Source organism: Gekko japonicus, unplaced genomic scaffold (genome assembly GCF_001447785.1).
Source record: "Gekko japonicus isolate JY-2015 unplaced genomic scaffold, Gekko_japonicus_V1.1 scaffold156, whole genome shotgun sequence".
In the NCBI taxonomy this organism is placed as follows: domain Eukaryota; kingdom Metazoa; phylum Chordata; class Lepidosauria; order Squamata; family Gekkonidae; genus Gekko; species Gekko japonicus.
Window position 1 is genome coordinate 1,143,596 of NW_015166424.1, and position 27,406 is coordinate 1,171,001.

The window sequence follows — 27,406 nt, forward strand, 5'->3', positions numbered from 1 at the left end:
CGCCCGCGGCCGCCGGGGGGGGAGGGGAGGGCGGCCGGGTTGGGAGGGGGAGGGGGGAAGGGAAACAGCGAGGGGCGAGCGGGCTCTCCGCTCGCCCCTGGCTTCAGTACCGGGTGGGGGGGGAAGAGGAGCTGGGGGGGAGATGAAGGGGGTGGAGGACAGGGGGGAACCAGCAGGATGGGGGGGTACTTCCCTCCTCCTGCTGCTTCCTCCTCTGCCTCCCCCCCCGGCGAGTATCGCGGGTCCCCCCTTGTTTCCTCTGAATTCTAATTCACCCCACAGTTTTGAGAAATTCAGGTGAAATAGCAATGAAGCAACGCTTGCAGAGGACAACAAATTATTTACAGAACAGAAAATCCAAATGACTACAATATGATTTCCTTTAAAACAAAACATTCCCAAATTTTTGAAACTTTTTGTTCTTGAATACTTGCTAAAATGACTAAAATCTTACCCCAGTGATCTTTCTCCTAACTATTAACATTCATTAAGCAAAGCTGCAGCCCACTATGAATCATCAACATAACATAATAATGATCTGCCAGCAGCTGCAGGTTGAAAACAAGCTATCTCATTCCAAAGCTTTGAACTGACATCAATATAGATATCTTTTTCTGTCCAAGTCTGTTTCCAAGTCGAACATGTTTCACAGCTGCAGTTTCACCCCTCGGTTTAAATAGCAGCCACAATTTCATTCCTCAGTTTAAAGCAGCCTGCTTGAACCAGCAGATTTTAAGCTGAACCTCTGAATTTGTAAATTTCTTTTATATTCAAAATTGGTGTTTCAATATTAAGTAGGAGGAGACTATGCCATGCTTCCTTCACACGTCACCATCACCTTTCGCAGGAATTTTTACAACCAATGTGATCACCTCACAGTGTTCAATCCCTTGCTCAAATCAAACCAATGAGTCTTTTATTTATTACAATTTGTATTTCATCCTAACCCACTAGCGAGCTCAGGGCAGCTATTTCCTATTAATTATATGCAACTTTAACCTTTTTTCTGTATCGTGAGAATAAATAGTGCTTAAATGTTACATAATGTTAAGTCGCTCGCTTAACAAAGAAATCGGAGAGTGATTCAGCAAGAACACAACTTTATTCTTCAACTCGAACACAACTCCAACACGGATCAACATCTTTGAGAACATTAACATTTTAGTGTGCGCTGCTGCAGTTCTCTTTCTTAAATGTTCAACTTCTTCCCCTGAGTCCTTAGAAATGTAATACTGGTTTAAAGAGTGGATGCATCTCTACTGCACATCTACGTAAGTATATAAAAAAGGTAAAGGTAAAGGTTCCCTTGCTTGAAAGTCAGTCGAGTCCGACTCTAGGGTTGCGGTGCTCATCTCCGTTTCAAAGCCGAAGAGCCAGCGCTGTCCGAAGACGTTTCCGTGGTCATGTGGCCGGCATGACTAAACACCGAGGCGCACAGAACGCTGTTACCTTCCCACCGAAGTGGTACCTATTTATCTACTTGCAATTTCTTGCTTTCGAACTGCTAGGTTGGCAAAAGCTGGAACTAGAGATGGGAGCCCACTCCGTCATGCGGCACACTCGGGTCTCGAACTGCTGAACTACTGACCTTCCACAGCCTGCAGTTCAGCGTCTTAACCCCTTGAGCCACCGCAGTAATAATACGCTGTCCCATGCAAAGCAGCTTAGTTCACCCTCTGAAGCAGCTGAAGTATATTCTGTGAAATTATAAGATTTTTTTTTAGAACCATATTGTTTCCTTGTGTATTTTTTTAGCTAAAGAGAAAGCCAATGCGGTATAATTGTTAGAAGGTGCTCACTATGCTCACTATGACCTGCTCACTATGAAGGTCATTTGGGCCCGTTTCACCTCCACTGCCTCACAAGAGGGTTATGAGAATAAAATGGAGAAGAGAAGAACTGAGCTCCTTGGAGGAAGGGTGGGAAATAAAAAAAAATAAACCTAAGAACTAACACTTGTCCTTTAAAGCAGTGGAGGACAGGCTACTGAAGAATAAATAAATGCTGCATAATGCTGAGGGATTAGACCCTTAATGAATGGGGGGTTCCTTGTTTTTACAATTGGGATGTTAGAAATGTGCCCGTATGTGGTGAGCCATTCTTAATTCCCAAATGCAAGCACACTGAATGCAAACTGCTTAATTCTACATGTAGCAGTATTCAGAGCTGAGATGACCCACCATGTATAACCTTTTGGCTCCCTGGACCAGAATAGAGGAATGTGTACATTTTTGACCTCTGGGCTTGGATCCTATGGTGTTGTTCCATCAGTGAAACAGCTGTTTGTAGAAGAAGGGAGGGCAGTTTTGCTGATTCCCCCTGTTTCAGACTCCCACCCCTATTCCAGGGAATCCGGGGATCCCCAGAAGGAGAATATCCATTAGCACAGAAGGCTACAGTGGGAGGATGGAGGTGGGCAAGCTGTCTTCTTTGAACACATCCTTGTTCATGCTGTTCCCCCAATAAGGGGAAGGAGTTTGTAAGCTGCTCTGAGACTCTGGTATAAATCCAATCTCCTCCTCCTCCTCCTCCTCCTCCTCTTCTTCTTCGTCTTTTCTTTCTTGTTTTTCCACAAGGCAGATTCTTTTTTCTGGTAGATCCATGTAAATTTCTGAGGATTTCTGCAGGTACCAGGTAAAGTAGCAGCATGTCAGACCTAAAGTATAACTAATTTATGTTTTTTCCCCTTGTCGACAGCAAAGAAGAAACTGTTTTGTCTGTAAATATTTAAAGAAGGTGATCACCACTCTTGTGAACCCACCTTGTGGCAGGGAGCTCTTTCTTCTAGATAAAAGGCTGTCTCTGTCTTGCTTTAGACATAAAAGTGACTCAGCATTAGGCCTACAAGATACTATCTCTTCTCCTTTTCTGATATATTTTACAGGTCCCATGAGGTGTTTAATTTTTTTAAAAACTGAAAACCAGGCTTTTAAAATTTAACAGGAAAGGTAGTCTTTGACATACACCATGAAATGCCATAAGGACTGCAATAAGGACTTTACATAGAAATTGAAAAGCATGGGAGATAGAATTGTGCTCTGTGGTCCCACATCAATGATTGCTGGTTTCTACTAGCACCCTTTTGAGTCAGATCCATAAGGAATGATTTGAACTAGGGGTGTGCACACACATAAAAAAGGTATTTTTCGGGTTCAGGTATATTGAACCCCAAAAATATCAGTATTTCCTGATATTCCCAAATCCCAGTATTGGTATGATATTGGGATTGGGGAAATATTTTGGATTGTCGATTTTTTTCAGCTTCATTATAGCTCCTTGGGCCCCATAGGCACCAAAATTGCAGCATAACTGCAGGTGCCTATCCTCAAACCCCCAAGTTTCAAAAAGATTGGAACAGGGGGTTCAATTATATGGACCCAATAAGAAGGTGCCCCCATCCTCCATTGTTTCCAATGGAGGGAGGAAAAGCATTTAAAAGGATGCCGTCTCTTTAAATGCCTTATCCAAGCCACAGTATGATTCTGCATGGTGGCGAGTGAACTCCAAAGGCATTGAAAGAAACCACAGTCCCTTTAAATGTCTGAGAGTTCACTCCAAAGGCATTTAAAGGGTCTGAGAGCCCTTTAAATGCCCTATAACTGTGGCTATCTCGTGGCCATGAAAAATTCCAAATATTTTCAGGATTTGGGGGGGGGGGGCGGCTCTCTTTCCATAGCCAAATCAAATCACTAGCCCCCTCAGTGATCGGCTGAGTAAATACCTGGTAAATACTAATAAGATATTTATTGTGCATTTTTTTTCAGCTCAGTTTATACTGAACACACGTCTTTATATTACTGATGCACATGTGCATACATAAATAATTGTGGAAAAGCTATCGTAATGTGACTGCATACACTATTAAAATTTGTTTGTATATGTTTCACCAATATACAGCAGCCCATGCAGAAATCAAACAAGAAAACTAGAAAACAATGCTATACCTGACTTGCATATTTCTGTATCCTATTATTGGATTTCTGTGACAGCTTGATTAGAAACCCTGCTATATTAACCAATTAATGTTTTCCCAGAGCTATTAAAGTCACATTCTATCATTATAACTGACATCTATTCTACTTTATTTCTTTTTCTAAGCAAACAGATGAAAACAGATCATTTATCTCCACTGGAAAGACTTCTACATTTGGTAGCCGCCACACAGGTACAATATCCGGTTGCTTAAGAACTGCCACAGCATCTGTTGATTTCTGGTTTCTATTGATATAAATATATTTACAGTATAAAGCCCCAAACCAACTGTGTCTTATATACATTTTAAATGCCTCATTGCCAATGTTCCATTATTATTTTTCTGGGCTCATATGGGTCTCGCTGAAGAGAAAAGCAGGGTATAAGCATCTAAATAAACCAGTAAGGAAGATGTAGGAGACCTGTGATGACATCTTTAATTTCATTCAAAAATAAACACTATGTGTGTGTCGTGGAAGAACTTGGTTTTCAGTTTCTATCGCCACCATTTATAAAGGAACACATGAAACTGTCTTACAATAGTTCCTCTACACATGACCCTCCATGCGATGACTAAATGCATGGAAAGTGGGAGTGGGCATAAGCAGGCTGCTCATAAGCCCCAGTTCCATGTGATCAAGTTTAACTTTCACATAAAGAGTTAGCCATATGTCCCTGGTCTGGAAAGACAGTGGGAAATAGGGGTGTGGGTTCAGAATAGCCCAAACTGAATAAATACCCATACAATAAATATTTTGGGGTATTTATTCAGCCAAGTATAGATTAGACAATCTGATTCGGCTACCAATATAACTGGCCCAAATAAAAGATGATATTATTTGGCTTCATTTGGGCCAGCTATAGTTGCACCACCACCACAGTGGAGGTGCGGCTTGGAAAAGGCATCCCCTTCACTTGTGGACATGTGCCTCCAGAGCTTGAGCCACTAGCAGAGTCGCACCACCAAGGCGGCACGCCTCCACCAGTGAAGTGAGAAGGCATTAACTTCCCTTCACTTGTGGAGGTGTGCCACGGCAGCGGCGCCACTCTGTAAGTGAAGGGAGAAGGCATTTAACTTCCCTTCACTCATGGAAGCATGCTGCAGTGGCAGTGTGACTCCACAAGTGAAGGGAAGATTCCCTGAGTCATGCCGCCATGGTGGCACATGTCCATGACTGAAGGGAGAAGGCATTTTTTAATGCTGAATAAATTTGGGTTTCCTAATTATTTACCCAAATCCCAATATCACACCAATATTGGATTTTGGGGATATTGGGAAATACCAACATTTTGGGGGTCCAATGGACCCAGATTTTTTTTTAAAAAAAATTCGTGCACACCCCTAGTGGGAACTCATCCTGTTCCCCTAGAACCCACCATCGTAATTCATTCTGTTAACCCCAGTGTTGACCAAATTACCCAGCTCTCAGCTTGACTATTTCCTGTAGGAGATATATTATTCTGGCTATTTAGCTTTCTTTCAGAGTGCATCAAAAAGCCCCTTGGGCCATTCTCAAGGAGGGCTAGCATGTTTAATCTCTACAGCATTGCCCATCTATGATTCTGAAATGATTATGGCACAGGATTTTGTTTTACTAATTAAGTTGACACTGGAGTACCATTTTATAATTTTATTCACAGTACTCTATTCATATGCCACCTGCAACTTCACATGAATTGCATGGTAACTGAGTCTTGTTGGATGAAATATTCGATAAAACTAAAAGCAACTTCCCAAACAGTTCATTCCTCCTAGTGAGTGATTTTAAGGCAAGAATAGGGGCTGACGATGATTATTTAATCCAAAAACTGTATGGTCCTAACAATGAAAATTTCCTGAGATCCCACTGGTTTTGTTGGTCATCAAAAGATGTTGAAATTTAAAGGATGCTTTCGTTATTTGTTATTATTATCTCTGGGGCTTTAAGTTCAAAAATACCTGAATGATACTGTAACTCTTTTGTAGGAATGTCGAGTGTTTATTATTGGATTCTTTGCATGTTCTTGTTTGCTTTGTTATGAAAAATGAATAAAGAGAAATTAAAAAAAAAAAGATGTAATAAATGCCAATGGCTGGAGGTTGTTCACTTTGGCTATCCAAAGGAATTGAGTAATTTGGCCACCAGAGAATCGATCCAAGTGGAGATTATATCTTCTTGGGCTTCAAGGAAGCTAGTGTTATAGATTATTTCACTGTTTCTTCTGATCTCAGCTCACTGGCCAGCTTCCAGGGAGTTTCATCCTTTTGGGGCAGTGATCATCTCCCTATTGTTTTGCACATGAACATGCCTTACACCAAACTCTCTGTAATCAGACAAGACTACATCCCAGAATCAAAACTCCCTATGTCACATCCACTCGAATGACAACACCACTTGCTTGGCCCAAGATATGATGGCCTCCCCAGAACTGTTATCGTTAAGGAGATCGTTACTTGGGTCTAATGTAGCTAGGAGCTCTCTCACTTTCTTGAATAGGCTATTATTTGTCTTCAAACCATTGTGCTCTAAAATTATGCCTGATAGTACTCCTTATTTGAGGCTGCTGGTCCTGAGAAGACTTCTTATTTCTTAGATACTTGAACCTGATGGCCCTCTTCCTGACTGGTCTGAAGTGACCCCTTCTAAAGTTGAAGACTTGATCCACCACCTCCACTGAAAGGCCCCTGGAGCAGACCTTATCCCAAACAAATTATTCAAATTTAATTCATCTTGGTGGGCAGAAATCCTTCCTCTGCTGTTTTTGCAAATAAACATGACTGGGGTCATCCCAAAATATCGGAGGTACACAATAATAGTTCCAATCTTTAAGAAGGGACAATGCTTGGACCCAAACTGCTATTGTCCAATTTATTATCTTGCTTGGGCAAATTGTACTCTTCGTATTTGTGAGATGCCTTAAATGAACAGGGAGATAGAGTTCAGGAAGAGTAGTTCAAACTAGGACCACTGTCTAATTCTGTATCATCTGATAGAAAAGCACACTAGTTTCCCAAATGGTAACTTTTATATAGGATTTATTGATCTGAAAGGGGTTTTTGATACCATCCCAAGACTCTGGGAAAAGCTGTAATACATCATAATTGATAAAAAGGCTGTTATAGCTCATGCAGCAGCTTCATGTAGACCTTACAGCTTATGTCTGCTGTGACTATGGTGGTAAGCTGACTGAGCCACTTAACCTCAATAAAGGTGTTAGGCAGGGCTGCCTTTGGGGCCCTTTTTTGTTCAACTTATATATCGATGATCTTTTGACTTTATTGAGTTTTGTCATCCACCCCATTTGGCTAATTGCAATGTACCAGTTCTGCTTTATACTGATGACACTGCTCTCTCAGACAAGAATTGGTTTGAAGAGATCATTATTATTTTTTCTCAGAATATTGTATTAAGGAAGGCCTGGAAATAAACTACCAGAAAACTAAAGTAGTTGTTTTCTCTCCCCCTCCCCCCAAAAAAGGAATCTTTCAGTGTTCAGATGGGCTCTGATTGGAGGAGAAATTCAGCAAGCGAATGAGTTTTTATATTTGGATATCCTTTCACATATAACCTAAAATGGTGGGCTCATCAGTCACTGATAAGGAGAAAAGCAAAAAGACATTCCTGTTATCTTTTACAGAGTAGCCATAAGGATTGTCTTGGTAAATGAAAACATTGACCATCTTCTTTCACTTTCTGAGAAAATTATTAAACGTTCTTCACTATGTGGCTAGTGGGCCAACCTTCCCTCAAGGCAAAGGCTTGGTTACAAGCATTTAGACTGTTCATCAAGTCATATTTGAGCAGGAAGGGCTACCTGACATAGAATCATAGAGTTGGAAGGGACCATACAGATCATCTAGTCCAACCCCCTGCCCAAGGCAGCCTATAACATCTCTGACAAATATTCGTCCAGCCTCTTCTTGAAAGCTGTCAATGAAGGGGACCTAACCACCTCCCTAGGCAGCTGATTCCACCTTTGAACCACTCTGACCATGAAAAAGTTTTTCCTAATATCCAGCCGATACCTTACTGCCTGTAATTTAAACCCATTGCTTCGGGTCCTATCCTCTGCTGCCAACTGGAACAGCTCCTTGCCCTCCTCCAAATGACAGCCTTCCAAATATTTAAAGAGAGCAATCATGTCCCCCCTCAATCTCCTCTTCTCCAGACTAAACATTCCCAAGGCCCTTAGCCTTTCCTTGTAGGGCTCAGTCTCCAAACCCCTGATCATCCTCGTCACTCTCTTCTGCACCTTTTTGAAGTGAGGCCTCCAGAACTGCACGCAGTACTCAAGGTGTGGCCTGACCAAGGCAGTATACAGAGAGGCTATGACCTCCTGTGATTTTGATGCTATGGCCCTTTTAATACAACCAGAGACTGAATTTGCCTTTTTTGCCACCACATCACACTGACTGCTCGTATTTATTTTACAGTCCACTCTTACTCCAAGATCTCTTTCGCATACACTACTCCCCAGAAACCTATCCCTCATCCAGTATTTGTGCTTGACATTTTTGTGGCCCAGATGTAATACTGTGCATTTATCTTTGTTGAATTGCATCCTGTTTGCAACTGCCCACTTCTCCAGAGTATTCAAGTCTTGTTAAATTTTAACTCTATCTTCTTGGGTGTTTGCTACTCCTCCCAATTTGGTACCATCAGCAGATTTAATGAGTAGCCCTTTTACCCCTTCATCCAGATCATTGATAAAAATATTGAAACGTACCAGGCCCAAAACCGAGCCCTGCAGCACCCCGCTGGACACCTCCCTCCAATCTGATGAAATGCCACTACTCTTTGGGTGTGGTCCTCAAACCAGTTCCCTATCCACCAAACTGTCCTATAGTCCAGCCCACAGTCTTCCAGTTTTCCCATCAGAATGTCATGGGGAACCTTATCAAAAGCTTTACTGAAATCCAGGTAAATCACATCAATAGAGTTCCCATGATCGAGTAAGCTCATTACACATTCAGAGAAGGAAACCAGGTTGGTCAGACAAGATCTGTTGGGGACAAATCACGCTGACTTCCCCAGATCACTAAGTGGTCCTTCAGATGCTTACAGATCAATCTCTTCAAAATCTGCTCTAATATCTTCCTAGTAACAGAAGTCAGACTGACCGGCCTGTAGTTTTCCGGTCATCCTTCTTCCCTTTCTTAAAGACTGGGATAACATTCGCTCTTCTCCAATCTTGTGGCACCTCCCCAGTCCTCCAGGAGGCCTTGAAGATGATGGACAGAGGCTCTGCAAGTTCATTAGAAAGTTCTTTGAGCACTTGTGGGTGCACACCATCTGGCCCAGGGAATTTGTATTTGTCCAGTGCAGCCTGAAAGAAGACTCAAACACTTTAAAAAAAAAACCCTAAAAGAAAGAATATATATAGGACATGCCAAAATCAGCTAAAAAGCCTAACCCCAATCTTACAGTAATTGTGCATAATCTTACTTTTAATATTTTTCACTTTTAACTGTTTCTGTTTTCTATGTATAAAGAAGTACATATACTGCAAAAGAGAAACAGTAGACTACTCGGAGTTGCCTTGTTCAGTGACACCAGTCTCCCCTATCTGAACCTGTACTGACTAGCAGGTTCCAAAGTCTGGTGTAATTCAGTCTAAGGTCAGAGGAGCAGAGAGTTCTAGGAGTCAAGGAAGGCAGTGGCAGCAGGTCAGCATTCAACATACACGTTGTGTCCACACCCAACAGCCTCCCTGGGGTGGCTGTCTGGCACCATGCCTAATTGTCAAGCCTTCAGCCAGCTGTTCAGGAACAATTCTGCAACAACTCATCCTCACTATCAGCAAGCAACTGGTGTTGGGCCAGGAGCTGAAGCTGTGCACTTTGCCATCTTGCCTGTAGCTCTTTTCTCAGCCTCTATCTGTGGCGCTCTAAGGGTGTGGATGATACTGGAAGGATGGGAATTACCAACAGAGTTTCACCTGCTGAGCAAAAGCTAGAGGATGGTGATGGCTTTGCAACAGCTGTTGGCTGTGAACCCAGACAAGCTTTCAGTTTATTCTCCTCAAGCCCATAGCCAGGATTTTTGTGGCTTGTGAGGCAATTTTTTCCAGTGGGGTTGAAGTTCTCAGTGCAGAAAGAAAAGCCATTTAGCCAATAGAAAGCTGTTCAAGATTCAAGGTTTTATTAATGGTCTATGACTAGAACATTAATCCCAAACAATAAAATGCCTCATTGGGGCAATACAACAATAATAAAATCATTCACAATAGAATTTGAATGATACCTCATAATAAAATCATTCAGAATACAGTAGAATGCTACAAAGTATATTAAGGTTTAAAATCTCAACTATCTACTACTTACACTGTTATAGTTTTCCTATGCCTTGCAGCAAGCCAGTCAAATCTAGCTACCCGGTAAGTAACGTTGTGATGCCTATCTGAAAGAAAGTTCCTCAGAAAGCACAATCTTTGTCTGCTGTTTAAAGGTAATTACATAGGCAGTGGAAGGGATTCACAAAATTTGTTATATACCGCAATCGAACAGGATGTGGTCTAGCGATTCTATACCACCACCACCATCATCATCATCATCATCATCATCATCATCATCATCATCATCATCATCATTTAGATTTCTGAATCACCCCATCCCTGAGTACCCAAAGCTCTGGGCGATTTACAAGAAGTTAAAAACATACAAAATACAGATTAAAACCGACAATCAATCTCAATCTCCAGATGGCATCTGCAGTTTAACTTTAAAAACCTGCTCTGAGCTGTTCTTCCATCTCATGGGCAGATTAAGGAGGAGTCAGAAGTGGGCAAGGTGGGAGTAAAGAGAAGGGTGCCAGCTATGATGGAAACCATTGCTGTCCTCATTCAAAAGCCTGGTGAAACATCTCTGCCTTACACCAAGAGAATCTCTGCATTACAGCAAGGGCAAATCCTTGCTTCACAGGGAATCTTTTTATACTTTCCTTCAAGGACAGCTGAATACTCTCCTATACTCTTGATTTAATAAGTGGGAAGGATAAGGCATAGGGGTTGCCCTCATAATGGGTTCTAGACAAAGTCTCCCTTTCTCTATTCTATTCAAATCATGTTGCCTTGCAGTATCATTAACCTCTGTCTGACCAAAGCCTTGGCCTTATCATAACTCAGAGAGCACAGAAATTGCTTGGAATACACATAAAAAGGTAATTTCTTTTCCAATTCCCTTATCCATGGAGGAGTAGAGGAATCTTGAAGTATTAACCTTCACAATTCCCTTGGAAAGAATATTAATTATAACCAATACAGAACCACCGATAACCATAGCCTCTCCTATACTATTATCATACTCGATTCCAGATACCTACGAACATTAGGGACACCATTAGGTACTTGTAAAATTGTTCTCAAAAATTTGGATTGAACCATGTCCAATTTCCTGATGGTTGAAGTAATGTTAATTGGGGCTCCATAGGTAATATGGGGAAGAGAGTTGGCCTTAAACACTCTTAAAGCTGCTACCACACTTTTGCCCTCCCCCTTGTGCCAGTAAAATTTTTGAATTGCCCCTGAGCTCCTTTTAGCATTAGAAACAACAGAATTTATATTAACTGTTCTTGAGCTGTTGGCCTGGAAGAAGACCCCTAAATATTTAAAACAAAAGACTTGTTCTATAGAACTGTCATCAAGAAGCCAGCAATATATTTTTGGAGTTTTATTTTTCGTAAAAACCACTGCTTTCATTTTTGAGAAATTAACTTCTAACTTGTTCTCACAGCAGTACTGGGAAAAGGAACTTATGGTTCTCCTGAGGCCTTCTGGGGTCCTTGAAAACATCATCTGCATATTGAAAGCTGTTATCAGGATAGATCTCTAAATTGCAAGCTGTCAACCATTTTAAATAACAGTTCTCAGCTGATGCAAGTAAATCACTTCTGCCAGCCTAAGCAGCAGTTTTGATAAGAAGCCAGCAGGTGGGGGTGATGACTTCTATAGCCAAGAAAGCTAACACTTAGGCAGGCAAACTATCTTAAAGGAGACCAGTTTCTTGACACAGAGTTAGAAGGGATCCTAGAGGTCACCTACTCCAACCCCCTTGCTCAGTGGAGGGATTAGTCAACTACAGCCCCCCACTCTGCTTAAAGGAGTGCACACCTTTAAAAATGTTTTTAAATGATATATAAAAAAAGAATTTACATGATAAATTCTAGTGGGGCTGTGCCTTTAAGAAAGGGGGTGGAGCCCTCAAAAGCCCCACCATAGCCACTGGCCTGATTTTCCTGCTTGTTGGCTTCTGCCAGCTCAGGTCTTGCTACAAAGGGTTCCTCTTCTCCTGAGGAATTCTCACTATTGCTGAGCCCTGCCTGACTCATGACAGAACCTCTAGATTTCTATCCATGTCTATCCACACAGTCTATTCCCTCTCTTCTTAATCTCGCCAAATTGCCATGCAAAATTTGAAGTTTGTTAATTTTCACGGTAACATATATCGAATTTGAAGCTCACATTCAAGTTCTTCATTTAAAACTATGTCTTATAGCTGTGGCTTTAATGTAGCAAAAACACAGTGGACTCTCTAAATGAAAAAAAAAAGGTCTCAGAATAGAAACCAGGGCTATTATCGCTTAAAAGAGTGGTGTTTGTGTGGGAGGAAAAACCTGCAAGACTATTAAGAGATTCACTTTCTTTTTATGAGAAGTTCTCCCTGCCTTCATGTTATCCTTCAGTTGACAATGCAGCTGAAAAATAGGAGGCCAAATGAATCAAACCACTAGTCAATTTAGTCCAGCAGTCTATATCCCATGGCCAGCAAAGTAACCCACAGGTTTGGTACACAAAGTCTCCCCTTGTTGTTATTCCCCGTACCAACAACTTCTTTTCAGAGATATTTTGCTTCAAAACATGGGAGTTCTCATTTTGGCATCATAACTAATTGATGGACCCATCTTCCAAGTTAGTTTAGTCTTCTTTTACAGGCAGCTAAACTGGTGACCATCACTATATTCTGGGGCAGTCAGTACCAAAAGATTATTATGCACTGTGTGAAAAAGTTTATTATGCATTGTATATTTGTATCTTCCTGTTCATCACCTTCATTGATTACACTCAATGGGTTGGATACAGCACAGAGCCCTTGTGAGGTTTGCACAAGGATCTCCAGTCTTCCTAGCTCTCCACTCCACTCCCTCCGGCATCCACTTCACATCACAGGAAATTTTATACCCAGGGCCATGGGACTCATGTAGAGTAATAGCCACATGGGCTAGGAGGCTGCAGTGGGGGCAAAATTGGTCCCTCTGTTGGCAGAGCTCCATGTTGCCCTATGAGGCCCCTACTGTGTTTTTATGAACTCATACGCTATGAAAAACCTGACCTGTGCTAGTTGTGTGCAAAAGGGACTGAACTATAAAGTGACTCCAAAAGATGCCAGCTACAGACACATAACCAAAAGAAGGAAGCCTTCTTATGAAACAATGTGTCCATGGACCCTGAATGTCACCATCCCTCTTACTTGCAGTGAGATGAACCAGCTTCCTAGCCACACACGCACACAGCATTGAAAAGCCAGGCTGCTGCCATGCCAGGCAAGAAGATAGGGGACCAAGACTCCATGAAGGATCCCCTTCCTGTGCACGTAATCAACATGTTTGTCCCCACCTAATACATCACCTAGTTGAAACCGCAGACTCGAAACAACAAGAGAACAATGCCTCTGGCCAGCAGAAGACATAATCCCATCAGGATGCCATTGTTTAACTTAGTTTCCCATTAGATTCAACATTGACCAGCCCTGTGAACCTTGGACCCCAGCCCCAGTCAACATATTTTTTGGGACGGACTACTAAGAGGCTGCCAAGGCAGGTAACCAACCTACAGCCCACCCCTCAACCTCCCTATAAAAGAGCTGCACAGCACCATCTCTCTCTCTCTCTCTCTCTCTGCTCCCCCACCCAACCCCTTCGTACCTGAAGTGTCGGACTCTTGGTTGCGCAGACAGAGATTTAACGTGAGCCCGGACTCTTGGTTGCGCAGCCAGAGATTTACCGTGAGCCTGCGGGTTCAGGACACAGACCCTTCCCCCAGTATCCCATAACCCTCTCATTTTTCCTGAGACTCGCTCCTTCCGACTACAGGACAGGTAGAGTATCACCCATCATCGAAATCTCCTGCTAATGTGAATGTGTTCTTTGTATTCTATCTATATTTCCTAGATGCTATGCAATTGTGTGTGTGTGTAAGTGTTATTGTATGCCTGAAATACAATTAGTAAACAAAATCCATTTATACTGACATCAGTCTCAACGTCTACTTGGTGGGTCTGGAGAATTCTGCACCCCTGTAAACATCGATGTGTGCTCCCGCAGTGGCCTGTTGCCAATTTAAGATCATAAAGCCCCATATTAAATAACGATGTAAGGCAATTTGGCTAACATCCACACACCAAAGAGGCAGGAGGGATCAAGTCTGCCCACACCTACCTGGCTGTACCTTCATGTAGTTCCTGGAAGCTCTGGAATAACCTTTTATTGCAGGGGTGCCTAACTCATTTGTTACGGGGGCCAGATCTGACATACATGAGACTTTGTTGGGTCATGCCGTGTGTGTCATAAAATGTAATGCCAGGTAGCAGAAATATAAACTTTATAAAGGACATAAACACAAAGGGTTTTTTTACTTAAAATAAAACATGCTTAAAATATTAGCACTCTTGCAATATTTTGTCTGAGAACTGACACCTCTTGCTCTTAATTACTGCATCAAAATGTCTATGCTGTTGCAATCTTGAGTATGCTGTTCAAGTGTGTATCTGTAAGCTGCAAACCTCAAACCTACTTTTGATTTATTGACATTCACTACAGAAATCTTATGCTCAGTGTTCTGAGCCTAGGGCCCATGGGGAAACATGAAATGGCTGAGCATTGGGAGCTTTTGTACATAAATTGCTTCATGTGCTGGTCAAGAACATGAGAAGGCATCCTGACACAGACTGAGGGCTAAGTGTTTGTCTACAAAACTATAGTCTACTTCAGTGGTCAGTATCAGCCTACTATCTGGAAAGTCTAAGTTCAAAATCCCCAGAGGAAATGTGCTGAATGAACTTGGTTTGGACACACACTCTTAGTCTAATCCACCTCACTGGCTTGTTGTTATTCCTCATCTAAAAAATGTACATTGCTTTCCTACTGAGCAAGATTGGATTATGATGGCATGAATACAGTGAAAAGGGGGAGGGAACCCAGTTGCAACCAGGAGAGCCACAGCACAAAAAGTCCAACAAAAACACACACACTGTAGCAAGGCACACAAAAGCTCATACCTTAGTTAAATTGTGATGGTCTTAAAGGTGCTTTGTATTTCTCCCATGCGACTGAGGCAGCCAAGCAAAGCAAGCTCTCCCTCCTTCCCTCCCTCCCATTGGGGAGGAGCCTCAGCCAATGGAAGGGAAGAAAGACTTGCCTTTCTCTCCTGTGCAATTGAGGCAGCCTGGACAGGAAACTTCTGGATTATTCCCTCCCTTCCCCTCACCCAGTGCAGGGAATAGAGGCTTGCCTATCTGTCTCTCCTGAGTGATTGAGAGAGTCTGGCAAAGCAAACTACGATACCGCAGCAGCAGAACTGGAAGAAGAAGCAGGAGGCAGCCAGTTTCACTGCAAGCCTCATAGAAGCCCTTTGGGGGCCTGGTCTGGGCCCCGGGCCGCATGTCTGAAAACCCCTGTTTTATTGGGTCAGAAATGGCTGCTAGGTAGAGGGGAGGGTTGTGAAGACCTGTACCATCAGTGTTCTCCACTGATGGTTTGGTGGAACCAGCCCAAGTTCTATAATTTGGGAAGGAGAAAAATCTCTCTATATCCACTTTCACTCATGTTATCAATCACAAACACTAGATGAGACACAACAATTACAAATAAAACCTTGGTGATTTTGCTTGATCTTTTACACATGCTCCCTTGGATTGCAAATGAGACATGAAGAAACAAACTGACTAGAGGTACATCTGAATTCAGTTCCCTAAATCATACCAGAAGAAGTTATTTTTGATCTCTGCAAATGAAATAACAATTTTACAAAATACAGACTTATTTGTTGTTTTACTAAATAAACCTTATTCAAATACTTATAGCTAAGTTATTTTCTGGTTTACAAAAAAAAAGGATGGAAAAATGTACCTTAACCAGCAATTTGGAGGACATCATGAATACAGGGAAGCATGTATAATATATAAATCTTTGATTGCTAAAGACATAATTTGATTTTAAAAAAACACAAAACCTCAGGTAACATCAAATTACAACATAATCTTCCCAAATGAAGAAAGCGCTTTCTCAGTTATTTTGTGTTGCATTAGTTCCACACTGTATTTAGAGGGCTATTAAAAAGCTACCTGAAGGCCAAGTTAATCTGTATACTTGACAGATAATAGCCGTATTTTTTTTTGCATTAAGTAGAGAAGTGAATATTTTATTTCTTTATGATATAACGACAATTCTATTTAGTCTTAATGGAGAAAAGATGAATGTGTTTTACAAGAAAATATGCAGTGGGAAAATGGTAATACATCAATTACTGAGAGCAAGAAAAGTATTTAAAAATATCAATAATCTACTCTAAGTGACAGGCTCACTAAGCATCCTAGAGTCAAAGGAAAAGTTTAAAAAGAGTTTTCTTAAAAAAAATTAAAGGTCACTCTGTTTAAAGTACCCTCATTACGTACATTCTCATTTTATCTTTAAAGTAATATGGCAATCACATCATTAACTTTTCAAATGGGAAGCATTTAAAACTGATACAGAGCTAAGGAACATAATAGAGTTTTCAGGTGTTTTCCCCCCCTTTCAGTGATGCATTTTCTCAGTTACCTATATTTATAGCTAATTGCAACAATATTGAGACTTGGAATTATTGCCTAGGAGAACACTAGAATAGAAATGCCATTGTTGGTTTCAGAGCTGGACAGGATGACAACTTAAACAAGGTTGGTCAGCAAACTTGAGCTGGACAGCTCTACCCTCTTTAGCTCCTAAGTTCTAGTATTAAATATGTGATCTACTATACATTTTTTATGTGATCTACTATACATTTTTTAAAATTCTAGGTTCAACTGAGGACATTTTTTAAATTCTTCTCAGCCATGTTATTTCTCTCCTTAAAGATCCTCGTTGATGGTTTTGCCCTTCAGTGCTAAATTATGTTTGACAGTATTTCACTCAGAATGACTGCAGAATAAAACAAGGTAAGAATATGACCTGATTTGGAAACATATATGAAGAATGATTATATAGCCAGAACTCTGTTGTACTGAAATGATTTCTTCATCTAGTATAACATTTATACTCCACCTTCCTCCTTCATATAAGGGGCTCAAGGCAGCTTACAGAAATAGAATGACCTAGCCTTGACATTTTTTTTAATTTTTGATCTATGGACCAGCCCCCCTCCCCCCAAAAAAATTGGGGCACAGACTCATCTGTACCTAATAAAATATTTTCATGGTCATATCAGTTAGGTTTAATGTCACCTCTATAAGTTATGAATTACCGTAGTTTACTTCACAAACAAAATCTTACCTCTATGCAGTCAGTTCCACAAATGTGTTGTTCGGGTGCCTTTGCCCAGTGAAGACACACAGGCGAAGTCCGGGTGAGGAGGATAAAAAATAAAATGTATTGCAATAATGGTGGAGCACAGCAAGGCCAAAGCCTGCAAACCAAGCTGCTCTGACCCCATCAGGGTGGTCAGATCTTTTATACTCCTGCTGACACACAAGCACATGTTGGTACATATACAAAGCTATTGGTTACATTATATAGGTAAAATCCTTGCAAGAACTACCTATCTACTACATATACCCCTTATAAGGAAAAGGCCATGTTGGAATGATTCCATTGGTCCAGACCTGTGGCGCAGCATAAAATTTATTACATGTGTATGCCCAGCCACATCCGGCTGGGGTCTCTAGCCCCCCCCCCCAGTATCCTGTTGCTAGCAGAATCAAGAAGACACAGCTTGGCTTGTGTAGATAAAGAATGGAATGTGGCAAAGATGCTCCCTTCCCAGGAAACTGCCCTGCCACCACCCCCTAGGTGGTGGCCCTGCTGGGCTGGAACATCCACTTGTTATCAGTCAAGCCTGACTGTATCCTAGCAACAAGTAAGACACTGTGGCAAGTCTGTGTTGCATCTCTAGGCCTGTGTCTCACAAGTCAAAAGATGTATCGACACTGAAGAACAGCTTTATTTATTTCTTTGATATACTTATATCCAGCTTTTCCTAAAACCTGTTCCATTTTCTGGTTTTGGAAACCTGGTGTTATTTTTTGCCAGTAGGCCACTATGGATTTTGTCATGTTGGTGAGTAACCACTGGCTGCTTGCTGGATGCTGCATTAATTTTCCATATTCCATATTCAGGTGTGCTTTGCATGGTACCACGCCACCTATTGCTATCTCTTGCATTGCTTCATCTTTTGGTTAAAAATTCTTTCTGTAGCTGGATATACATACCTACCACTTTGATAATCATTTCATATCTCTGATGAAGGAGGCCCAAGAAAACTTATGTCACAATATATTTGGAAGGACGCCTTGAGACAGGTTTTTTTTTTACTGCAACAAATGAATATGGGTTCCCCACTGTCGTTTGCCATAGCATGTGATAGACAAAGCTACTGATCATATCTTCTACCAATTTTACACAGAAAATAGTTTGTTTCAATCTGAGTATAAAAGGAAAATTGGATATAGGATCAGCTTGGTTGAGTCAGAGTATAGCTGAGATGATGGATTATGAAAGCAAGTGTGTAATGGTGGAAAAACATTTTATTTTTAAAATGAGAAAACAGGCTGTAGTCAGAAAATGGGGGGGGGATTCAATGAGGTCTCATAACCCACCTCTGGATTTTACCAACAGAGAAAAGTGCTCTACTTCTATAAATCTATTCTACAAGTTTAAGAAAAGGCATCTTGATATTTAAGAATTAAGTACTGTTAGTTAATTCTATCATGCATAGATTTTATAGGTGTGGGTTGATCTTTTTCTTTTGAAAGACACAAAGAGCTATAGATTAAAGTGAATTGACAGTGCCATCTTAAGCAGTTAGCCCCTTCCAAGGTCATTAAAGTCAATGAGCTTAGAATTGTACTGTAAATTAGTTGTCCTAAATATACTTACTTGGAGGTAAGTATATTGTACTACAAATAAAGAAAAAGAAATGGGACTTTTCTCTCTCTGTGTGACAGCCTGATAGCAAAGATACCCCACCCCTGCATTCCATAGACTAACCCATGGGCTGCCAGGGCAAAAGAAGATGGGGTTGGTGTCATCCATACCAGCAAGCCTGACTCTCAGCTGGCTGATGGGGGTGATCCTGAATAAGCAGCCTGGAAGATGTGTGGTCACATTCACCTGAGTGGGGGCAGGACAGCAGTGGCCAGAAAGAGGAGCTGGGAAGACTCAGCTGAGCAGCTACTGGTTGTGGGGGAAGGAGGATAAGGGGAAAGAGGAAGTGAGGTGAGTCAGAAAGATAACAAGGCAGAGGAGGGGGATACAAAAGTAAGTTGGGGAGGCAGTATGAGAAAGAAGTTGCAACTGAGGAGGACAAAGACACTCAGAGAGGAATGGGGGTGGGTGGGAAACTAGCACTTCAGGTGGCCCAAGTCAATTAGAAATCACCGTGTTGACCTGGCACTTGGACTGGTTGAGGCCCAGATTAACAACCCATAGTCATAATAATAAAAACTATATATTATAAAAACATTCAGTCAAGTTTAGAATATCCAGCAATTCTAAATTCTCTGCCTGCAGAAATTAGCCAAAAATTGGAACCATTGACCACTGACCAGACTTTATCTGCTTGATTGCCCTTGGTGGGATTTCTAGGAATTTGGCATATGAGGCTAAGGCAGCAATGTTAGATCTGGCCAACCAGACTTTATTTATTTATTTAATTTATACCCTCCCCGCCAAGGCAAGCTCAGAGCAGCTTATAGATACTTCATAAAAATATAATTAAAACCTATCATAACATATAATCATAAACATAAAATACCAATAATTTAAAATACAACTAAAACGCTGGAACATTATCAAGTATAAAGGAGCAAAGATTATTTATAATATAACTTAGGTGACCATACCATTCCCGTAACTTCACAACAACTCAGTTCATTCACTTGTTATGCAGCGGGTACAGGCTGAAGATAGTGACGGTAAGGCCAGCTGGACCTGGTTGTCACCAGCCTGGCATCCATGGGGCCTGGAAGGGCCAACCAATTTTGCACCCCTGAATGCACTGCTCTTCAGGGAACATGTCGGGAAAGGTGGTCCCTCAGGTATGCCAGACCCTGACCATATAGGGCTTTAAAGGTTAAAACCAGCACCTTGGAGTGAATCCGTTATGCTATTGGCAACCAGTACAGTGCCTTCAGTACAGGCTGGATGTGCTCCCGCATGGGGATACACATCAACAGCCTGGCTACTGCATTCTGCACTAGTTGCAGCTTTTGGATTTGAGACAAGGGCAGCCCCATGTAGAGAGTGTTACAGTAGTCCAGCCTCGAGGTGACCATCACATGGATCACTGTTGCCAAGTCATTGCATTTGAGGAAGGAACCAACTGCTTAATCAGCCAAAGATGATAAAAGGCTGACCTGGCAGTCGCTGCTACTCGGGCTACTCTGGCATCCAAGAGCACTCTCAAACTCCTAACCTCCAGCGCTGGCACCAACTGTTCCCCATCAAAGGTTGGGAGTGGGATCCCTCCACTCCATTTAGTTGCAAACACTTCTTTGATACCAACAGTTAGACATCAGGAGAAGAAACAATGTTATCTTTTTAAATAAATATTTTTTATTTTAAATTTTATATAAGGTACGGGGGGGAGAAAAGATGTGAGGGGGAAAGAAAAATAAAATGTAAAATGTAAGGTACTTTTTTACAACTATTCAAGACAATATAAATGTAAATGAATTTATAAATCTAGGTAAATCATTATTTACCTGGCGTATATAACATTATAACATTACCAATGATGCTGTTTCCCTAAAATACATCATCCACTATTCTCAATCTGAAAAAACTATGAATTTTTTAAAAAATTGCCCGAAAACCATTTAAAAAATTTATAACAACAAGGAAGTAGCAAATATAAAAAATCCTAAATAACTGATAAAAATCATATGACTATGAGGAATCGGTAACCAGTGATCAACTGAATAATCAAAACATAATACTGTATCACTTTTACAGCTCTATCTATAATAGGTATAATACATATTATTCTCACATTCATTACTTGGTCTGTTATTTATGTGGTTTGTCAATTTCACCGTAACAGCATATTCTTCCATCTTATTTTTCCATTCTTCAAGATGTGGCCAGAACTCCATTTTCCATTTAGTTGCAAACACTACTTGTGCCACTGTTAACATATATCAAAATAGTTTAGGTATTGTTCTTTAAATTAAAGTAAAGAATTTAATAATTAAAATAAATTAAAGAATTCCCAATAGGTTGCATGGCTAATTTTATATTCAAGCTTTTCTGAATTTCTGCATGTACTTCTTTCCAGTATTTACTAGTCTTTTTACAAGACCACCACATATGATAAAAGGTACCATCAATCTCTTTACACTTACAGCACTTAAGGAAACAGTGTTTTCCAAGGCCTGGAGCTCACAGCCAGAGTGCAAACATGATACAGGGGAAGAAGAGGCTTCAGCCTTCCCCCTGTGCTGTTTTCTTGACCCCAAATGGCCCTGGAGGTGTTACTGGCCCTACTGGGGGGGCTGCATATGTACTGATGGACTAGAAGTACCATCTATGGGGCAAATAACACCCCCAGCATCTGTAAGTGGTCTGTTTTTATTGTAGTTCTTTAGGGTAAATCAAGATAATTACATCCAAAAATGTTGATTTCCAAAAGCACAAAAAATGCATGTCTAGCTTATTGATGAATGTATTGAAGAAAAGATGCATGCGGACAGCCATGATACTTGTGTAACAAGGCCCTCTTCATTCTCTTCAATGTTTAGGAATGATCTTTGGGCACAGACCCATTGCACATGAGCATCAGAGTCTCTGCATGCACACCCACCTTATACAGCTGGAGTTTATAACTTTGATTTAAAAGTTCCACCTTGGATAGCATACCAATAAGACTGCAGAACAATGCATTCTGATTTTTACTTCAAGGTTGTGTGCCTTCATGATTATAACCTGTTGCATTATCCAAATCATGCTCAGCCTTAATCATCTTCTTAAATATGATCCAAAGTATTTGTACAAGAGTGTTAATGTTGGCTGCAAGTGTATTAGTACTGTGACTGGCATGCATAAAGACCCAGTTAGAAAACACAACTTGCAATGCTATTTAGTACTAACACTAGATGGCAAATGCTAATATGATTTTGATGTATTGTCCTACATAATTGCTGAGGTTAAAGTTTTGGCCTGAAGAATACTGATGATGTATTGTTGATTATTCATAAAACGTATTCCTTTCTCAAGAAAAGTTATATGTAAGACTTTTGTTCTATCATGAATAAAACTGTTCTTGTTTTCAGCATTCTATGAGTCATTTGTGCAAAAAGGCAACTAAACAGACAATTGGCAGATAACTTGCCAGCAATTGTTATGCCCTGTGAATAGATGACTACAGGGTCTATTTTTTCTTCCTTAAAAAGGAGGAAAATAATTTATAGGGGCCACCTATTAAATTGTACATGGATGGGGTGTAGGAAAGTTGATGAGTGATTGGAGCTCCATACTCATTCCTTCTTCTCTACTGTAATGAAGGGAAAACTTCAAGAGGAATCTATCTGCATGTATGGAATACTTCCCTTCATAGCAAACGAGGACATCTCTTCATAGAAAAAAAACTGAAAAGCATGTATATACGTAGCTTGTCTTTAAACCCAATGTTCTATGAGGTAACATCAAAATGAGTATTTATTTAACCTGAGAAGAATATCGATCAAGACTCCCTGCAGAGACAAGGAAACACTGCTTTATTCTGAGCATCCCAGTCAAGTGCTCAAAAAAGCCTGAGAGGAGTTTGTGAGCACTGACAAAAGGCACATTCACATACAAATGGTGAACTTTCTCTACTTTTTATCAGTTCCTCAACAAATTTTACCTTTGCAAGGAGACTGGAGTAACAAGCAATGGTGGAGGACTAGTTCCATATGGTGGTAAATGGTGGATGCGGGTGGACGTTTGACCCAGAATTTGGGGTCTCTCCTGTTCTGGATGGGCTTGCACTCTCCCCTAAAGGAACAGATTCACAGCTTGGGGTGCTGCTGGATCTGAGCCTCATATTGGATAATGTGGTGGCCGGGGTTTCTTTCACTAGCTTCAGCTGGTCAGACAGCTGAATCCCTTCCTGGGCAGGAAAGATCTTGCCATTGTAGTACAGAATGCTGCAGACAGAATGTTGACTGGGGTGGGTTGCAGGGACCATATCACTTCAGTCCTGTTCCAGCAACACTGGCTCCCAGTTTGATTCCAAGATGCTGGTATTAACTTTTAAGGCCCTATGCAGCTTGCGGCCAGCAAATCTTAAGGACTGTCTACTCATAGGAACCCATCTGTCCACTCCAGTCAGCTTCAGAGGACTTGCTTCAGGTGATCCTGCCATTTGAGGCTAGACAACCTGAGAAAGGAACCTCTCAGTCATGGCACAAAAACTGTAATTTTCTCATCCTGCTGATTTAGTTCAGGTTATGGCTAAGAAAATGACTGTTTCCATAATCCTGGAGAAGGAAACGATGACCATGATATTTTGGAGTTGAAACTGAAGGAAACAGAAACTCCATCAAGAGGTTTATATATAGGGCTGCTGGGCCCTAGCTGCTCCCCGCCTCTGGTCAGACTTACCTATGATGGGGGAGGCCTAGGCTGGAAATGCAGTGACATTGCCAGTGACATGATGGCATCACTTCCTGCGTGTACCATGCTCTAGTATTTGGGCAAAAACTCTATGTTAAAAGGGGAGTCAACTATTGAGTTTTTGCCAATTGATGTCATGTCTGATGTGTGTAGGGCTGCCAAGTGGGGGTAGGTGGCGGGTAACCCCCCGCTTTGGAGGGCCAATTTCCGCCGCCGCAGAATCGGGCCCCAGGGGGAACCCCGCCCCTCGAAGCGCAGCGTGGGTGCATCACAGGAAGTGACGCAACCACGTAGAGCACGTTGGGGGCGTGGCCCCAATAGTTGGAGGGAAAACTCTATGGTTGGAGGGAAAACTCTACGTTGTGCGTCACTTCCTGTGACGTTCAGGTGGCGCGCACGCGCTTTGCGCGCACGCGTCCCTTGGCAGCTCCCGGACCGAAGCAACGCTCCCCCGCCAGTGAGTCAGAACGACTTGGCCACCCTAGATGTGTGCCATGGATGAGCTTTCCCACTCCCTCACCACCACCATTTGCCAGGAGAGACCTGGCAACCCTAATTATTTATTTTGTATATTTATTTAAAACATTTCTATGCTGTCTTTCCACCAAAAGGGTGTTCCCAAGGTGAAAATCTCAAAACATTAAAATATTTCAGCATCATAGCATCAAGGCATTAAAAAAACCCAGCATTTTAAATATAACTATATACAATATTTAAGTTATTCAGTAAAGGATACACATAACAACATAACCAGGGAGGAGGGCCAATAACAGTTAGTGACAGAGCAGCAAACAAAACAAAACAAGACTTCACCCTCTGGTGGAAGACAACAATAGAAGGAGATGAATCTTCCTGGGGAGGGAGTTCCAAAGTTCCCATCGCTCCTGGCAAAAACACGGCCACGGAAAATGAAACTGTAATTGCAAGAAGGTTTAATAAGCCATCCTCTGCTGGTGGCTATTCCCCACCCCCCTTGCCAAAGGTAAAGGTTGATACTTAGGATGGGGAAGGGCCATATAGCGATGGAAGACAAATGTGAGTCCCATTACAAGCTATGCCCATAAGATTAATATGGGCCTAATCAGGGCTATTTTTGGGCAGGAACGCACAGTAACGGAATTCTGGCTGGCTCCCAAGTTGGCCATGCCCAACAGGAACTCATTAGCATAATAGGCCACACCCAACAGCAGAAACTCATTAGGATTGGCTACATAAGGGGTGTGTGGCCTAACATGCAAAGGAGTTCCTGCTAAAAAAAAGCCCTGGGTTTTGACAACAAACAAGGTAAACAGAATAAGAAGCAAAAGGTGAATGTGGCTGGATGAGCACACTTCTGGTAACATGGGGGGCCTACTGTGCTAATGAGCTGTGCTGTCAGGGGTGTGGCCCAATATGCTAATGAGTTCCTGCTGTTGGGTGTGGCCTATTATGCTAATGAGTTCCTGCTGGACTTTTTGTACAAAAAGAGCCCTGGCCTAATTACAAAATGGGGTGAGGTTTCTTGAGTTGGGGAAGTTGTATTACAAGCCCTGAGAGTCAAACTTCATCAACATCACAACTTAGAATTCTAATGATTGTACTCTGTTCAGGGACAGAAGAAGGTTTATGGTAGTAAATGACAAACAGGCTGATGGCATTTTGTCCTCTTTCTAATTTCTCCTCCTCCCCCTATGTCTCCCTGTGTCGAATGATCACTGGGAACTCAGAAGCGAAGAGAAATGTTAATGGAATAATAAGCATATTTGAATTAGCTTGACAAAGTTCTTACCTTACTGATTTTATATGCCAATAAAGGTTTTTGTATTGTATATATTTGAATTAGAGAAGTGTACTTATAACTTATCTAATGCCAGGGAGTGCTTGGAACATGAAACTCATATAGAACAAAAGCTTTCTTCATTATAACATCCCCTTCTCGCTTTCCATGAGGAAAGCTGGGATCACTATTCAGCATAGGCCACTAGAAACGAAGGGGGGGGGGGAGAAACTAGAAGAAAATTGGAAAGATTTCTTCCCTTGCTTTTCTTCTTCTTTGGAAACTATTTATTTATTTTTTAAAAAACAGAAAAAAGAACAAGGGAAATAAACTGCAAATCCAGCAACTTAATAAATTTTTAAAAGGGGGGGAAAGCCTTTATTTTAAAACATTAACCTTACTGCATGCAATTATGTCTGCTGAGGTTATTTACAGCTGTTTTCCAGCTGTGGACTACAGCATTGCATACACATAAGAAGAGGAAAAATCCACCCTTCATACCAAAAATCAAAGGAATGAGTCTTGGGAATTCTCATGTAATAAAAGGAGTTCAGGTACTAATGAACAATATGTTTATCAAAGTTGCTACTTTCTAATTGTCACTATGTGTACATACTCTTCACATAATGCTACCTTTGAAGGTAAAAGGGCTATCTATAGTGCATGATTTGTTTGCAGGATCACAGACAATGAGAGAACAGAGAAATTACCAGGAAACAGGTCAAAGCAAGGCAGCAGAATTGTGGCGTATCATGATATAATGCTATTGGCGCTTCAGAAAAGCAGTATTGCAAGATTGTGAGATGGAATTGTATGGAATTAAGAGATTTCAGCCCTGTTTGGTGTAGCAGCTAATAGCGCAGACTCTAATCTGGGCGAACCGGGTTTGATTCCCCACTCCTCCACTTGCACCTGCTGGATGACCTTGGGCCAAGCCATAGTTCTGGCACAGCTGTTCTTGAAAAAGAGCAGTTTCTGTCAGAGCTCCTTCAGCCCCACCTAACTCACAGGGTGTCTGTTGTGGGGAGGGGAAGGGAAAGGAGTTTGTAAGCCGCTCTGAGACTCCTTTGGGTAGTGAAGGGCGGGGTATAAATCCAATCTCTTCTCTTCTTCTTTAACCTATGTCCACTGTATGACCATGGCTTGTCATATACCTGAGGAAAAGATTATTGGTGTGTGTGTGTGGGTGTTAAAGGCTGAGAAAGCTATCCCTTTGGCTCCACATGGGAACAAAGGCCCCGGTCACATGGGGGGGGAAGGCACGGCCAACGCGCGGCTTTTCTGAGCAGCATCAAAATAGACGCGCAGTGGCGGGATCAGACAGATCCCCCGAGCCGCCGCGCAGTTTCTCCCCAGCATGATCAGATGCCGGGGGGAAGCCACGGAACAGAGAGCGAGGCAGCCAGCTGCACATGTGTGCGCATGCGCAGTTTGGCCAGGAGCCTCGAATGCTGCAGGAGACGGGCACGCTGGCAATCCCACGGCCGCCCTTGCTGCGGAGTTTCAGGTAGGTAGTACTCTTTTCTAGGGTTTTTTTTAATGTGTGGTTTCGCCTGGAGAGGACGGATTGGGGATGGGTGCGCTCCGCTTCCCAGATGTTGCGGTGTGATCACGCCCATTTGATGCACCCCCGATCCGTCCCTCTTGCGGGGCAAAACCTCCCGTGTGACCGGGGCCAAAATCTCATCACAGAGCTTGCATACTATATTAAAATTAACATTTGTGCTGTACTTCATGGTTTCTGCCTTTAAAACTTTTCAGATTAATTATATCACTGTTATGTGAGGTCCTCTACTATAAAAAAGAGTTTGGAAGAAACTCTCATGCTCAAATTCTGTATTCAGCTTCTCGATCACTCTTT

The 27,406-nt window shown here is 41.7% G+C and overlaps 1 protein-coding gene across 1 annotated transcript in view; it reads right to left on the bottom strand.

Annotated features, from left to right (window-relative positions):
- Positions 1–27,406, bottom strand: part of SPON1 (spondin 1) — a 470,884-nt gene that overhangs the window by 240,392 nt on the left and 203,086 nt on the right. The window lies entirely within an intron of this gene.